At 46.7% G+C, this 16,806-nt stretch overlaps 1 protein-coding gene across 7 annotated transcripts in view; it reads left to right on the forward strand.

Moving 5' to 3' along the window:
- PC (pyruvate carboxylase) overlaps window positions 1-16,806 on the forward strand; it is a 96,072-nt gene that overhangs the window by 26,047 nt on the left and 53,219 nt on the right. For 2 of the 7 annotated variants that reach the window (XM_069471768.1, XM_069471771.1), the window contains exon 3: window positions 13,419-13,543. The exons of 4 other annotated variants lie outside the window; for them this stretch is intronic. The gene's annotated coding sequence lies outside the window, so the exon portion shown is untranslated. Of the gene's footprint in view, window positions 1-2,727; window positions 2,797-4,452; window positions 4,580-13,418; window positions 13,544-16,806 lie in introns of those variants that run through there. One more of the 7 variants, XM_069471770.1, reaches the window with a different exon arrangement.

Below are 16,806 nucleotides of genomic sequence, written 5' to 3' on the forward strand. Positions count from 1 at the left end.
CACTAGCCTGACTTCTTACCACTCGTTAGTACCTCCTTTCCCTGCCCCGCTGTCTGTCATTGCTCAGCACACCTGGAGAGGGAACGTGGCAGTCCTGGGGGGCCGTCCTCTATTTACAAAGCTGGTGTTACTGACCTGCGCCTTGCTTTTCTCTTCAGAGTTATTTTTCCAGGAACTAGAATGATCTCATATCCTCTGTGTCCTTGTCTGAAACTTCATTTTTGCTAACAGCAAACCTGGACAAGATTATTCATCAGAATCAGGGTTACAGCCCAGGAAATGAAGTGAAACTAACGGGCCTTTCCAGTGATGGCGAAGCCTCATTTTCACCAGCCATCTAATGGCTCTTGGCTTCCTCGTGAATGGTAAACAACTTGTGCCCCTGTCGCTTGCAGCCATGTGGGGGTCTGGGCCAGAGACAGGAAATGAAAGGGTGGAGCAGAGGAAGACCAGGTACTTCTTTTTTTTTTTTTTTTTCATTTCAAAATATTATGGGAGTATGCACGTTTTGGTTACATTATTTTCTTTTGTACAGTTTGAGTCGAAGTTATAAGTGTGCCTTTCACCCAGATAATGTGCATTATACCCATTAAGTATGAATTTACTCCTCATTTACATCTCCTCCTCCTGCCTCCCACCTGCTTGATTTCCGTTGAGTTTTACTTCCCCATGAAGACCAGGTACTCGTCACTGGAGTTGGGGATGCCTGTCTAGAAGAGCTGGGCTTGTTGCTTTTTCCAGCCAATGCTGATGACTGAAAAAATGTTTTACTCGTAGGATGAGGCAGTTATTTGTTAAATGAAAGTACATCTGTCTACAGTTGTCTCTTCATCTTTCTTGTCATTATTCTGTTTATTTAGATTTCAAACCCCACATTCTCTGATTTAAGTTAAGACTGTCCAAAACCCCTTTACTGATTCAGTAAGTCTGTTCTGGGATTGTCAATGCTGTTTGGGCTTTATGCAGACGTAGGGACCCCTCACCTCATTCATGAGCACGGGGAATTGTAATTAGGAAGATTGTGGGGCTCTTTTTTCCTATTTAACTGAGCTGGAGGTGAGGGAAAGAACCACTTTGTGAGTGATACAGGGTTAGGCAGCTCTTTGTAGAGCCTTGTTAGTCTAAAATTCTCTGGGACAGTTCCAAAGTATTGGGAAGACGAGATCAAAATTCTTGGGTGGTTTTATATCTACTGGTTGGTTTTTCCTGATTGATGGATGGATTGATTGATTGAGATGGAGTCTTGCTCTGTCATCCAGGCTGAAGTATAGTGGTGCGATCATGGCTTACCGCATCCTTGAACTCTTGGGCTCAAGTGATTCTCCTGCCTCAGTCTCCCGAGTAGCTGGGACTATGAGTGAGTGCCACCCTGCCTGGCTAATTGTGTTTTTTCGTTTCATTCGCAGAGATGGGGTCTTGTTATATAACATCACCCAGGCTGGTCTTGAACTCCTGGCCTCAATGTTTTTCCTTACTTAGAGCTAAATTTATATTAAAGAATATGATAGTAAAATAATCATGGCAGCTATAAATAATGATGGCAACTAAATTTATTCCACTTTCCTGGGTTCACTTATTTATTTACAAAAGCATCAGTTTGAAAAATCCAGGGGTCTCTTTATTTATTATCTCTTCTTCCTTACAACAATCCTGGAGGTAAAAGGTGTTACCTTGGAGAAACTGAGGCTCGGAGCCGGGGAACTACTTGTCCAAGATCATCCGGCTGGGAAGTGGCAGAGCTCAGATCAGACTGGCCTCTCTGAGTCCCGCCTGTGCCCAGGCCTGCCCTGCACCGAGCTGCTGCTGTGGGCAGAACAGAGCACGCCCCGCCTGAGAAGACTGCGTGTCTCTGCTTTTATTCCTCCCAATGGCTCCAGGTTTTCTTTGTCATTTCTGTTCTTGTGCCCTCTACAAAGGCTTTAGCTTCCTTTTATTTTTCTTACCCCAATAGGGTCTGACATGATGCCTGGGGTCTAGGAGCAGGTTTTTTTTCCAGGCATCTTGGTTCTCATCTGTGTGACGAAATTATCCTTGGCCTCTGTTTTCTTTTTCCTTTTATTTCCTCTCAAAATACTGCTTCTTCAAGGCAATAGTGAAGATAAAGATAATCCTGCCCAAGGGTTTGAAGAAATGTAAAGGAGAAGTTTTTTTAGCAAACAGCTGAGTTTTTTAGGTGGGTTGTTTTCATACTCCTTGTTGCCCTAGTGTAAGTGGGTTGTCTTCCTCACGACACCAAGAAAACAAATGTATAAATGGATGCAGTCAGGTGGCAGTTGAGCCAAGGGCCACACGAGGCATCTTGTCCTTGGTCGCATTTCCTTTGTCACATGCCTGTATTTCTATACATTGAACACATTAAATTTAGATGCAGGCCCAGCTTCATTCCTTGAGGAGGACAGAGTTCTCATACCAGGTGAAGGAAAGAGCCAGGGGGTGAGGCTGCTTGGAGGAGCGGGCGGTGAAGACAAAGAAATGGCCCTGAGATTCTTGGGGTTGATGGGATGCCATTGCTGAGAGCTGGCCCTCTGCCCTTTCCGAAGCTCCAGACAGGTCCCCAGGAGGCAGGCCTTCCAGGAACTGCCACTTTCTCTGGTGTCAGGTCCATGCACATTTTCCTGTCCCTCTCCACTTGTCCCAGCTCCATCTTCTGAGTTCTGGGGCTTCCTTCCAAAATCGAGTCCTAGTTTCACACTTTCCTTCCCATCCAGCTGTTAAGCAGGGACTTGTGGCAGGAAAAAGAAGACGGAATCTTCTGTTGCCTGTAGGAAGATGCCAGGGATGCTGGGCAATCTGCCGGTGAGTAGCCTGGTACCTTTCACCACAGTTCACCTTGCTGGATGTGGAGTCTGAGAAGCCCGTCTCCCTTGCCTCTCCCCTCCTCCTTCCCCTTTCTCTGTGCCCCAGTGCGGTGTGCTCTGGGTCGTCCCTCATAGCTTACGAACACCTTTTCTCAGTCTCTGCTGATCTGATTACTTCAGATTGAACCAGCCTCATTCTGAGTTCATTCATTCATATATTCATTCAACAAGCATTTTGTGCCAGGCACTGCGGTAACCTACATTTTCAAGGCTGTATCTGCTCTTATCATACCACTATCACTTGCAGAAGTTTGGGTCACTGATGTGCCTTTGTGCCTTTGACCTGATGCCCATTTCATAAACCCAGGTATTCCTCTCAAGTAATACAGTATCTCCCAAAGAATTAAGGCCTGGATTTTTTTTTTTTTTTTTTGAGACAGGGTCTCACTCTGTTGCCCTGGCTAGAGTGCCGTGGCGTCAGCCTAGCTCACAGCAACCTCAAACTCCTGGGTTCAAACAATCCTTCTGCCTCAGCCTCCCGAGTAGCTGGGACTACAGGCATGTGCCGCCATGTCTGGCAAATTTTTTTCTTTATATTTTTAGCTGTCCAGATAATTTCTTCCTATTTTTTTTGGTAGAGATGGGGTCTCGCTCTTGCTCAGGCTGATCTAGAACTCCTGAGCTCAAACAATCCGCCCGCCTCAGCCTCTGAGTGCTAGGATTACAGGTGTGAGCCACTGCCCAAGGCCTAGAGTTTAATTCTTATGCAAAGGGAGGGTACCCCGCCCAGGCCCCTCACTGCCACACCTCATTCTTTTCTCAGCCGTGGGGATTAGATCCCTCTCCCCTCCCTTGTTATCTGTTCGCTGTTCCCAGAACAGATCATCAAGATGGGTCCATTCACTCACTGCCGCTGCTCTGGAGCCCATTTGACCATTGTCACTATGCTACCCTGCCCCTCCTTGCCAGCCAATGGCTTCTCATTTCTTCCCAGCTTGTCAAGCTCCTGGATGTCTCAGGAGACTCTCTAACATCTGCACACAGGCCTCACCCAGGACTCTGCCAAAGTGCTCTTTAAGGGTGTGAGTGAAGGGAGAATTTGAAAATAAAAAAAATTTCCCCATTCATTTTACCTTTTGAGACTAACCCATAAGGCCTGAGACAGTCTGCTTGGGCCCAGGATTATAGGAGCCTTTTGCAGGGACTCTCCTGAAGCCTTCTTATTTATACGGGTGCTAAAGGCCTATTGGGCTTGGTCTAGCTCCTCCCTGAGCTGCCTTATTAGAGGAACTTCTAGAGAGAGGAGATCCTCAGGGAGGAGTCCTGAGTGCTGCTGTCCTCTCCTCCTGGGCCTTCTCCACTTGGCTGGGGCTCTGCTTTGAAGCCAGGGTGAAGAGACTATCTGGGTGTCACACACGCTCCATGCGGTTTAGGGGGCGGAGAAGCCTTTTATTTGTTCTTCTGCCTCTCATCTCTACACCCACACCCCCAGAAAGAGAATGTTGGAAGTAGAATGTTAATAGCACAGTCAGTTCTACTGGGCTCAAGACATGGTGGCTTGTTTACCTCCCTTCTATAGGAGTTGCTGGTGGAGGGAGGAATTCTATTATAATTGCCTTGCACATGAATTTTTCTTTAATGCAAAATTCTTTAGGATGAAGAAAAAGGATTCTACTTGCTGTTTCCCCTCATCACTTAGAGAGCTCTTGCGCTGCTGTGAGGGAAGGGACCTGGGCATGTGACTAAAGATTTTGCACTTGACGGTGGGCGCTCCATCAGGGGTAAGAAGACTTGCTAAGGTAGGGGAGAGCTAACCAGCTTCCAGTTTGTCTCCTTCCTGTAGCAGGAGGTCTTCCTGGACCATCCCAGGTTCTAGGCCACCCTTGGAAGACCTTCCCTGCAGCCCACCCTAGGCTGTGAGTATTATCATCCCAGAAGGCTGAGGCTAAGCCACCTCTTGACCCAGGTCACCCAAGTTCAGGCCAAACAATCTCTCCCTTATTATATACAAAATGCCAACAGTTTTCCAGACCTTTCTCCCTTCTTGGTAACTCTCTCATGTCCACCGGGCAGTGGACGTGTACTGTTGTCGATGTTAGATATTCTGATGTTTAAGTCTAGCCAGGGCAAAACACATATACGAGGCAGAGCCTGAGGACAGTGTACGAAGCAACAAACATCAACCTATAAAGTAAGATCGGCCGTCTCCAGCCTGGTTCCAATTTTCCTTGAAGCTTAGTTCTAGAATTTCAGACGTGACCTCTTTTCTTAGCTTATCAATTCTCCATACGCTTGAACTCCTTTATCCCTAGGTAGGAAAAGGTGAGAGGCCATCTCTGGAAACCTGTACTTATTTGCACACGCCCTTCTGATAAGCAAAGTACTTTCACATACGGTTCTGAGGGGGGTTAGGAACCTTGGGCTGCGGGATGGAGCTGAGTCACCGCTGGAGCCCTTGGTCTCTGCATGATCGCTGGGCACGGAGTGGCCTGCGGCTGGCTCTCGGCTTCGTGGGGCTGCTGTGCAGCTGAGGCAGCACTTGCTTTGCTCTACAACTGTTTGTTGAGCATGATGTGTTCTAGGCCCCAAGCTACATACACACGTCTCCCCAGAGACACAGCAGGGAAAAGAAGGCCCCAGTCTTGTGTCCTGTCATCAGAGGAGAGAGGCAGAAGGCCAGTTCCTGTTCAATTACAGCTGTGACCAGTGCTGCAAAGGCAAAGTGCGGTGGATGACGAGAGTGCGCTAACCCTGCGGCGGGTCCTGGGGGAAGCCTCCCTCCCGTCGCGGTTATCTGCCTCCTACAGCAGGCAGTGTCTGGGTGTGGATCTTGGCAGAACACAGGGAACCTTAGGCAGGTTTCGGAGACTCAACTGCCTGTCCTTCCTTGTGTGATGGAGTGAAGTGGGAGGAGCCATGGCTTCTCCTCCCTTTCCCTCCCGGGCTGGTGCCGGAGCTGCTTGTCTGTGAGCCCCTTCCCGCTGGCGCATGCTTGGACCCTGTGTGGCACACTGTTAACCAGCCCCTGGGAGTGTCATTGGAGGTGATGGCAGATATGCCTCAAGGGGACAGGGCCTGTTTCTAGTTGAATTAAATGCCTTCTTGCCTGGCTGCAGATTATCAGTTTGTAGATTATCTAGGTCTGTTCTTTCCTCACATTTTTGGAGCCTTTACCATGGGCCAGGCTCAGTCCTCCCCTCACAGAACTAGCAGCTCTTCCTGCTTTCTTTCTTCCCAGCTTCTTACCTATTGACCTTACTGAGCGAGATTGGGCAGGGATAAGGTGTGAAATTCAAAACAAACCACCTTGTTTTACCCACTAGGAGCTCAGGCAGAAGAGCTGATAGGGAGAAAGACAGAAGCCTGTTGGCTTACTGAAGTGTTTGGGTTGCCTGAGATTTTGAACTGTTTAGGTGGCTTAATATCCCCAGAGAGTAAAAAACAAGAAGTAGGCTGGCACGGTGGCTCACACCTGTAATCCTAGCACTCTGGGAGGCTAGGTGGGAGGATCGCTCGAGGTCGGGAGTTCGAGACCAGCTTGAGCAAAAGCGAGACCCTGTTTCTACTAAAAATAGAAAGAAATTAGCTGCACCACTAAAAATATATAGAAAAAATTTAGCTGGGCATGGTGGTGCATGCCTGTATTCCCAACTACTCAGGAGGCTGAGGCAGGAGGATCGCTTGAGCCCCGGAGTTTGAGGTTGCTGTGAGCTAGGCACACTCCACGGCACTCTAGCCAGGGCAAAAGAGCGAGATTCTGTCTCAAAAAAAAAAAAAAAAGAAAAAGAAAAAGAAAACACACAAAACAAGAAGGAGCTGGGCTTTGAGTTCCTAGATTTCTTTTTTGAGGGCAACCCTCCTGACCCTTCAAACCCACTATGGTGGCTGTGTCCTCAGGGCCAGTACCACCCAGGCCTGAGCACATGTGGCCCCTGTCCCAGACTCTGCACCTCGGAGGACCCCACACTTTCAAAGTGCCTTTCTCCTAATTTTCCAAGTGTTCCTCCAGTGCCTGGAGCCAGCTGGGGCCCCAGCGCCATTCTGGCTGGGTGCTTCATGCCCACGCTGGGGTCCACATTGATCCCTTGGGGATACTCTCCATCCCTCTACTTTGTTCTGTGGAGCCGTTCGAGGGCCCCATGTCAGAGCTCAGTTTTGGGGGATGGCTACAGCATTTCTTTTGTGGGAGCATGTGAGATTAGCCTTCCAGAATGGTGCTGACACACTAATTTTAAGTGACTCAAGTTTTTTTGTATAGACAGGTCCTCAAAATATATTTTTCTGGGCCCCCACACATCCTAGGGACGGCCCTGCCCAGGGTCCACCCACTGGGCTCTGCTCTGCTTAGCACTCTGGGTTTGGACCAGAAAAGAGGACAAGAGCCTATTGTGTGTCCCTGGGGCCTGAATGGCACTTTGTTTTCCCCATTTGGCTCTACAGGCCAAGTGGCTTTACTGCTGCTATGGTTGTAACAGACTCCAGTGAGAAATCTTTTCCTATTCGGACTTCACGTTGTTTCACTGACTATCCTAGGAGGACAGGGCTTTGAGCCAACTTGGGGTCTTGTGTTCGTTGCTGCTGGGTGGGGGCTCGTGCCTGTGGTGCCGAGAGAAGGAGCCGTCGCTCCCAGGAGACCTCAGCTGTCTCTTGGCGGAAGGAGGAAAACCCTTTTGTTAACATGGCACTGGGGAGCTGGTTGGCAGGGAGGAAACGTGATAGGAATTGGTAGGAAAGACCCCTCCCGCCCCAGGGTGGACTGAGGCTGGGGGCGACTGGGCAAGGGCAGGAGACGATAGTGTTTGCTGCCCTCTCCTTTTTCTGCCTTCTTGCCCTCCTTCCCCGACCGCACCGACTCCCTCTTGGCCCACTCTAGTGTGGAAGCAGGAAAGTGATCCCTAGAGAGTTGAAGCTGCCTATTTTGTGTCAAGCCAAGGGGAATGGAAAGGTGGTGTTGGGCAGAAAGAAAACAAGCGGAGAGCAGGTTGTGAGGTTTGGAGCCACAGAAGCATCTGTTCGGGTGAACTCCGGGTCCTGTGAGGCCGTCAGTCATGCAGAGTGGTGAGGTCAGCCCTCCAGCTGGCTCAGGACAGGAGTCACATCCACTTCCCTCTCGTGCCTCTTCTGTGTCACTTTGGCTGTTGTTTTATTCTAAAGTTGGCTCTACCTACCCCTTAGGCCAGCGGGGAGTGCTGTCCTCGACCTGTGGTTCACAAAGTCGATCACAGGCCCATGCAGCCCCTCAAGACCATTCCAAGGGGGTCTGTGAGTTAAAAAGATTATTTTTTAATTTTTTTTTTTTTTTTGTAGAGACGAGGTCTCGCCCTTGCTCATGCTGGTCTCCAACTCCTGACCTCAAGTGATCCTCCCGTCTTGGCCTCCCAGAGTGCTGGGATTGCAGGTGTGAGCCACTGCGCCAGGTGGACTTTTATAATGATAGTAATGGGTTCCTTGCCTTTTCCGTTGTGTTGACATTTGCACTGATGGTGCAAAAACAGTGGTGAGCAGAACTGCTGGTGCCTTTGTGGAAGTCAGGATAGTGGCACCAGGCTTCCTGGTGGCCCAGAGTCCTTCTTCCCCATGCACTCCCAGTGTGACAGAGCCAGCTTCGTTAAGAGTGGCTATGATGAAGCAGTAAAAACTATTCATTTTGTGAACTCCACGCTTGTGTATTCGTCTTCAACATCCTGTGTGAGGAAATGGGAAGTAAACATTCTGCTCACTGAGCTACAGTGGTTGTCTCAAGGAAAAGCACTTCTGGCAATGTTCTGAGTTGCACGCTAAACTAGCCGGGTTTTGTTTTTTGTTTTTTGTTTTTTGTTTTTTTTCAGGGAACACCGGTTTTACTTGAAAGAACAACTGACAGACAACTGTGGTTATTCAAACTTGGGTATCTAACAAACTTTTTCTTGAAAATGAACATAGTGAGCCTGTTGCTTCAAAGAAAATAGCTAACAATATTTGTGACTAATGGTAAAATTAGAGTTTCTAAGCAAAAATTAGAATTTTGGAAAAGTTGTATTCATCATAATGAGCTTGACAGCTTAAAGACTTTTCTGATGAGATTGGTGGTGATATTATAAAATGTAGTATTTTGGCATTTTATTATAAAATATGTTAACATCTTGAAGATCAGCATAACTCAGTGAACCAATATTTTTCAGATGACCAATGTGTGAAGTTACAAAATCAGGTTGGGTGAAAGGCCATTTGCAGTTTAAGAAAGGCCAGTGGATTTTAATGTCATAGAGTAAGAAAAGTTCCTAGGGTTTCAGATTCCACATTAAAATTAACTATTACTTACTGAGTTTTGGTGTAGTATTAAAGAGGAGTAGCCACAATCGTCTGAAAAGGCTACTAAAATATTCCTCCATTGTGCAACTGCACGTCTGGGTGAGCCCAGGTCTTCTTAAACCACATATCACAACAGATTGAATACGGAAGCACAAGTAGGGGAGAGCCGCTGTCTTCTATGAAGCTGGACATTAGGGAGATTTTCAAAAATGTAAAACATTCTAAGTTTTTTTAAAAATCATGTTTTATTAAAATATTTATGTTAACCTGTAATGTGTTTATTTTTAAATTAATTAATAAATATAAATGAGGGCACTGCATCCCACAATAACCTAGCACGGAATTTGCTTTGCCTACAGAAAGCCCTCCTCCCCTGCGAGAAGACTCTCTGAGGTCAAGGAGCATATAGACTTTTTGTTGATGGTTAACGAGCAAAAACAAAAAACTTTTGTTTATACAAGGATTTTAGCTTTTCAGGAAGCTTTAACATGTATTACTTTGTAAAATTTATTTTATTTTTTATTTATTTATTTATTTTTGAGACAGAGTCTTGCTTTGTTGCTCAGGCTAGAGTGAGTGCCGTGGCGTCAGCCTAGCTCACAGCAACCTCAAACTCCTGGGCTCAAGCAATCCTCCTGCCTCAGCCTCCCGAGTAGCTGGGACTACAGGCATGCGCTACCATGCCCGGCTATTTTTTTTTTTATGTATATATATATTTTTAGTTGGCCAGATAATTTCTTTCTATTTTTAGTAGAGACGAGGTCTCGCTCTTGCTCAGGCTGGTCTTGAACTCCTGACCTCGAGCAATCCACCCGCCTCGGCCTCCCAGAGTGCTAGGATTACAGGCGTGAGCCACCGCGCCTGGCCTAAAATTTATTTTTAAAACAGCTTTACTGAGATGTAATTCACATACTATAAAATCCACCCTTTTAAAGTATATAATTGAAGTGTTGTTTTTGTACGTAACGTTGTGCAACCATCTCCACTACTTCCAGGACATTCTCATTACGCCAGAAGGAAACCCTGTGCCCATTAGCTGTCACTTTGTTACCCTGCCCCCCAGCCCTTGGCAACCACTAATCTACTTTTTTTGTCTCTATGGATTTGCCTGTTTTTAGATATTTTATATAAATGGGATCATACACTATGTGGCCTTTTGTGTCTGGCTTCTTTCACCTAGGATGTTTTCACAGTTCATCTATTTTGCAGTAAGTAATAGCACCTCATTTTTTTATGACTGAATAATATTCCATTATATGGATATACCATATTTTGTTAATGTATTCACCAGTTGATAGACATTTGGGTTGTTTCACACTTTTGGCTGTTGTGAACAGTGCTGCTAAGAACATCTGTGTACAAGTGTTTGAGTAGATATGTTTTCAGTTATCTTGTGTACATATCTAGGAGTGATATGTAATCACTAGATCATATCGTAGCTATGTTTCATCATTTGAAGAACTTCCACACTGTTTTCCAAAGTGTCCACACCATTTTATATTCCCACTAGCAGTGTATAAGGGTTCCGGTTTCTCCATATCCTCACCAATACTTGTTATTGTTGGTCTTTTGATTAGTGCACCCTTGTGAGCGTGACGTCGAATCTCACTGTGGTTTAATTTACATTTTCCTTATGACTGATGATGTCGAGCATGTTTTCATGTGCTTCTTTGGAGAAATGTCTGTTAAGATCCTTTGCCTGGCCGGGAGCAGTGGCCCATGCCTGTAATCCTAGCACTCTGTGAGGCCGAGGCGGGGGATCGCTTGAGCTCAGGAGTTCGAGACCAGCCTGAGCAAGGGCAAGACCCCGTCTCTCTAAAAAAAAAAAAAAAAAAAAAAAAAAAAAAGATCCTTAAAAGATCCTATTTTAAATTGGATTGTCTTTTATTGTTGAGTTGAAAGAGTTCTTTATGTATTCTGGATTCTAAGACTTTATCAGATTATATGATTTATAAAAATTTTCTCCCATTCTATGAATTATCTTTTCACTTTAAAAAAAATATTTAAACTTTTCTTTTCTTTATTTTCTATTTTAACTGCTTACTACTTCTGGAGTGACCTTTTCCTTTTCTTGATGGTGTTCTTGGAAGCACATTTTTTATTTTGACGAAGTCAGTTTATCTATTTTTTTCATTGTTTCCTCGTATTTTGGTGTCATATCTAAGGAACCATTGCCTAATCCAAGGCCACAAAGATTTATATGTTGTACTAAGAGTTTTATAGTTTTAGCTGTTATATTTAGTCTTTGATTCATTTTGTGTTAATTTCAGTAAATGGCGTTAATTTCTGTAAGTTCTGTAAAGGGATCCCACTTCATTCTGTTGCTTGTGGATATCCAGTTGTCTCAGCACCCTTGTTGAAGATCAGCTGGCTGTAAGAGTTTATTTCTGGGCTCTCAAGGTCTAGTCCATTGATCTATATGTCTATCTGTATGCCGGTACCATGCTGCACGGTTACTGTAGCTTTGTAGTAAGTTTTGAAATCAGAAAGTGTGAGTCCACCAACTTCGTTCTTTTTCAAGATTCTTCTAGCAATTCTATAGTAGTTCCCTTGCATTTCCATGTGAATTTAGGATCATCTTGTCAATTTCTGCAAATAAAGTCATCTGTGATTGTGATAGGAATTGCATTGAATCTGTAGATCAATTTGGGGAGTATTGCCATTTTAACAGCATAAAGTCTCTCATCCATGAACATGTGGTGTCTTTCTTTTGTTTAGATCTTTAATTTCTTTCAGTGATACTTTGTAGTTTTCAGTGTATGAGTCTTACACTTCTTTTGTTAAATGTAGTCCTCATTTTAAGTATTTTATTCTGTTCAATGCTTGTCTTACTTTCTATTGATTTAACTTTGTTTTTTTTTTGGTTGGTTTGTTTGTTTATTTTTGTGAGACAGAGTCTCGCCCTGTTGCCCCCATTAGAGTGCAGTGGCGTCATTATAGCTCACTGCAACCTCAAACTCCTGGGCTCAAGCCATCCTCCTGCCTCAGCCTCCTGAGTAGCTGGTACTACAGGCATGTGCCACGACGCCTGGCTTATTTTTCTATTTTTAGTAGAGATGGGTCTGGCTCTTGCTCAGGCTGGTCTGGAACTTCTGAGCTCAAGCGATCCTCCCGCCTTGGCCTCCCAGAGCGCTAGGATTGCAGGTATGAGCCTCCCCGAGCACCAGGCTTAATTTTGTTATTTAATCTCCTCTTCACTCCTTTCTCAACTAGGCTGAGGACAGGGATATGTCCTCACAGGTCCTGGCATCTCATGGTACAATGTACTGCAGTAAATATTTTATTTTCTTATTTTTTAAAAGAGACAGGTTTTGGTATGTTTCCCAGGCTGGAGTGCAGTGGCTGTTCACAGGTGTGATCATAGTACACTGCAGCATGAAACTCCTGGCTGTGAGCCATCCTCCTGCCACAGCCACCCGAGTACCTGGGACGACAGGCACCTGCCATCACACCCAGTTTATGGCTTTTTGTCCACACTGCTCCTGTGAAGAAAGCATGATAAATATTATCCCTGGTCTAACAGGGAAAGGAGCCAAAGCCCAGGGTGGTGAGGTGACTTGCCTCTCAGCACAGCACTATGTAACGGTGACAGAGATAGGATCATGATTTTTCTGATTCACAGCTTGCTGCTCCTCCCAGTCATCACCCCACATGTCACTGACACTATTCTTAGTCTCCCTGGGCTTGCTTCTAGGTCTCTACCTCTCTCGTACTCATGCCCCAGGGCGTGATGGAAGAGGGAAGGATTAAGGCTGGTATCACAGGGCTGACAATGGGGTCTTTTTTCTGGACAACTCCGTTGTGCCAGATTCTTCTAGGTATTCCAAAAATTCGTAACCTCATTGAGTTCTCATAGCGACTCCACAGGATGTCTCAGATCATTCTGCATCTTATAGATCAGGAAACTAAGGTTTAGAAGTTTATGTAAATTCCCAAGTCAAAGAGCAACTCGAGTGTTGGAGCTGCAACTAAACACAGTTCCCAAAGCTCAAGCTGTGGTGTGAACAGCAGATCCGTGTGAGTTGAGTGGAGGAGGAAGAGAATGGGGACCTGGGAAGTTGTGAGGCTCCGTCAACACTAGGGTTGGGTTGGATCAATCCAGAAGCATTTGCTCACTGGCCTGGAGCTGGTATGGCAAGTTGTTGACTTGTTGCCTCTTCCTGGAAGTGACGAAGAGAAAGGAGAGACCTGTAAACCTTAGCCCATGTCATCCTGTACCCTGCAGCCTTAACCTTTGGCAATTAACTCTTAGGGTGGAAGCTAATCTGCCACATGCAGATCTTACCTCTACCAGCTACATGGCAAATTTTTTTTTTTTTTTTTTTAAAGCCACAAGGTCTCATTCTGTTGCCCAGGCTGGAATACAGTGGTGATCATAACTCACTGCAGCCTCGAACTCCTGGCTTCAAGTGATCTTCCTGCCTTGGCCTCCCAAAGTTCTGGGATTAATACAGGTATGAGCCTCCATGTCCAGCCTGTGAATTCTTAAAGTGTGGGACCAGCACACTCTCTGTTTCCACTTGAAATCACTGGCTGGAAGTTTGATTCTGCCTGTAACACCCAGTGTTAACAGTGTTGTCGAACATCTGAGCGACCCATTCATGAGGGCAATATTGAATAACCTTGTTGTTGGTTTAACTGAGCCAGACACTTAATTCCCTGTCCCCACTTCTGTTTTCCTAAAATGAAGAAAACAACTATAAAGTTGTAGTAATTGTTGGTTTTGAAGGTAGTTTACAACTGCATAGAAGGTTAATTGTCACATTTTTTCAATGCTGGATTTTCTGCTTGAATTGAAAACAGTGGTGCAGATCACACCGTGTTTCTCTGATGCAGACTTCTCCCCAGACTTCCGCTCCAGCCATGCCAAACTCTGCGTGGTTTGTGCCCAATGCAATGGCCAGGCTGTGTCCCTGCCATGCTGCCCGCTTCCTTCTTCTCTCCCTACCAGTCCTCTGTCAGTCACCTCGTCATCTTTGAGTCTCACTCTGTGACGTGTTTCCTGATACCTGAGTCCCTCTCCTCCCAACACCAGCTTAGAGCTGGTGCTTGCTTTCTTAGGCCCTCACCCCACCTGTTTCCTTGCCGTGTAACAGTACCCACCACACTTGGTTTCGCTTCTTTGTTTATGTGTCTAGCACTTTCCCAGACACCTTCCCTGGCTGTGAGCTCCTGGGGGCAGGGGCTGGTGTCTTAGCTCTGAGCAGAACATGCAGCAGTGATGATATTTTTGGTACAATCCAGTAGCAGCCTGTGAAAGGCCCACTACAGACAGAGCTGCGGAACATGGTCCAACTCAAGCAACTTCTGCTCTTGGGTGAGGGGTAGAGGCGCCTGTTCCAAAGGTAACTGTCCTTCTGCATGATCCATGTGTGTTAGAAATGAAGCATGAGCATAGGCAGCTGGAGCTTGTGACAAGTGTCCCATGAGAAATGGCATCAGTGCCACTGGAAGTTGTCCCCAGTTCCTTATGGTACGAGGAAGGCCCAAGCAGAGATCTACATCCTCTCTGAAACCTGTCTCCTCTCAGAATGCAGGACTCTCTGTACTTCTTGGGACTATTCCTGCTCCAAAGCTAGGTGACTAGCTTCTTTGATCCATCCCAGACACCTGGTGCCATAGACCAGATTGCACAGTGCCTCTGGGTGCCAGGGGTGCCCAGGGAGGATTAGCAGAGAAGAGTGTTTGGGCCCGGCCATCCTGCCAAGCCTGTCTGACCACCACGCTCTCCCCTTACCCTCATCCTTCCTTCATTGAGTTCTTCAGGAATTGGAGAGTAACAAAATTGGAGAAAGAGTAGAATGTTAGGATATATTTCTCCTTCCCATGTGTCCACCCCTCTCATGAGGAAGGTCCTAGTTTTATGAGAAAAATCGAGAGCAATCAGAAATATAAACTGGTTCTTCATAATCATATCATAAAGTCCTCACACACCGTGCAAGGTATGCGCCATTAGGCCCCACTTTGCAAATGAGAAAACAGACTTAGAGGTTAGATGACTTGCCCAAGGTCACACACACATAGCAGAGAGAAAATCCAAGCCCAGGTCTGTCTGACTCCAAAGCCATGTTATTTTCTCTGTGCCTGGCTCACCGCCCATGGGAACCGGAATGTCACCTAACTCTGATCCAAGTTGTTGCCAACATATCCGGAGCATGCTGGGAGAGGTAGCCCCGTCCTGCCTGATTCAGGCCAGTTCCTGATCCAGGGACTCCCCCTGGTACCAGAGCTGGTACCTTTTCCCTAATAGATACTGAGTGTCACATCCTTCTTTGGGTAACCTGTTTCCTACACTTGTGTTGTGAGGGTCTCAACTCTGCCCTATATACAGTGGGGGTAAACGTCCTAGGCCTGTCTTTTGCCCAGTGGTATAGGGAGCTTGAGGTAACGTATGTGAAAACCTCTTGGGAAAACAGAACAAGGTCTCATGCTGTAGAAATGTCTCCTTGGCCGTGGTCTTTCTCTTGAGCTTGGCTTTGCTCTTGGATGAGGCTTAGGTCCAGGTGCAGGCCCAGTGTGGACAGTTACCTCCAGCTCTAGACCCACCTGGCAGTCCCCCAACCAGATGGCAAGTGTCAAGGTGGGTGTAGGAGTTGTGGCACCTCTCTGCCTCCAGTTGGGGGGAAGCACCCTGTGCCTGTCCTGAGCCAGGGTAGGGGAGAGGATTGTCACAGCCAGAAGGCATAGCACTGAACGCAGGGAGTTTCTGCTGGTTTCCTACCTCGGCCTTCTAACTGATCCTCCACTCTTCCTATTCCTGGACAGGGCCTTTGCTTTGAGTGTCATTCTGGACTCGCCTTCCAGGACATCGGCTGCCTGCCTTTGTCAAGGTTTCTTAGTGGGTATCACCATTCCTTGGTGGGCTGGAATAGCGGCAGGAAGCTGCTTGTCATCTTTGGGAAAAGATAGAGAAGAGATGGGAACCAAAGTGCCCATGCCGGTCGGGATCCTGGACCTGAAGGGACATGCAAGTTCCCTCTGTCACTGAGTTTGCAGTTAATGAGTGCTCTCCAGGACCTTGTGGTATTCAGACCTCCTCCTGGGCTGGAACCTTGGCCCAGATCAGGGTGCACCTGCATTTCGTTAGCTGGCTCGTCACACAGTGAGCTCTCGGTGACTGATTAACCTCGGGTTCAGGAGGTGAAGCACAGGATCTAGTGGTGAGTTACTGACTGTGCTTCTCCCAAGGAGCCTTGTTGGAGCTCAGCCTGGTAGTTTGTTTTCTGTGATGGTGGGATGGTGCCCAGTGGGAGGGAACTCTGTTCTTGTGCCTGCCTGGAGTGGACTTTTGGGTTATACTACGTTAAATGAGCTGGGTGAGTTTCATCGTGATCAAGCATTTGAATTACTTGCTAATGAAATCATATCGGGGTAGCAGCTCACGCTAACCACCAGGTAACATCTGCCCCTGTGAGGGATCCAGTCTCCTGGTCCTGTGGGGAGACGGGACCATGATGTCACCAGTTGCCCAGTGGACAGGCCGAGGCATAGTGAGGCCTCAGCAGAAAGGAGGAAGACATTAGACTCCTCATTTTTATCTCCACTCATCAGATCCTCTGCTCCTTTCCCTGGGCCAGATACCCATCACTCTCTTGGCTGGCTTTCCCACCTCTGTTTATGGCTCTCCCTCCTTTATGAAACTCAAATACCACTGCCCTTTAATCCTTCCACCAGAACCCATGAGCAGTGGCTTTTGACCACCCCACACCCTGCCCTG

Source organism: Eulemur rufifrons, chromosome 6 (assembly GCF_041146395.1).
Source record: "Eulemur rufifrons isolate Redbay chromosome 6, OSU_ERuf_1, whole genome shotgun sequence".
Taxonomy (NCBI): domain Eukaryota; kingdom Metazoa; phylum Chordata; class Mammalia; order Primates; family Lemuridae; genus Eulemur; species Eulemur rufifrons.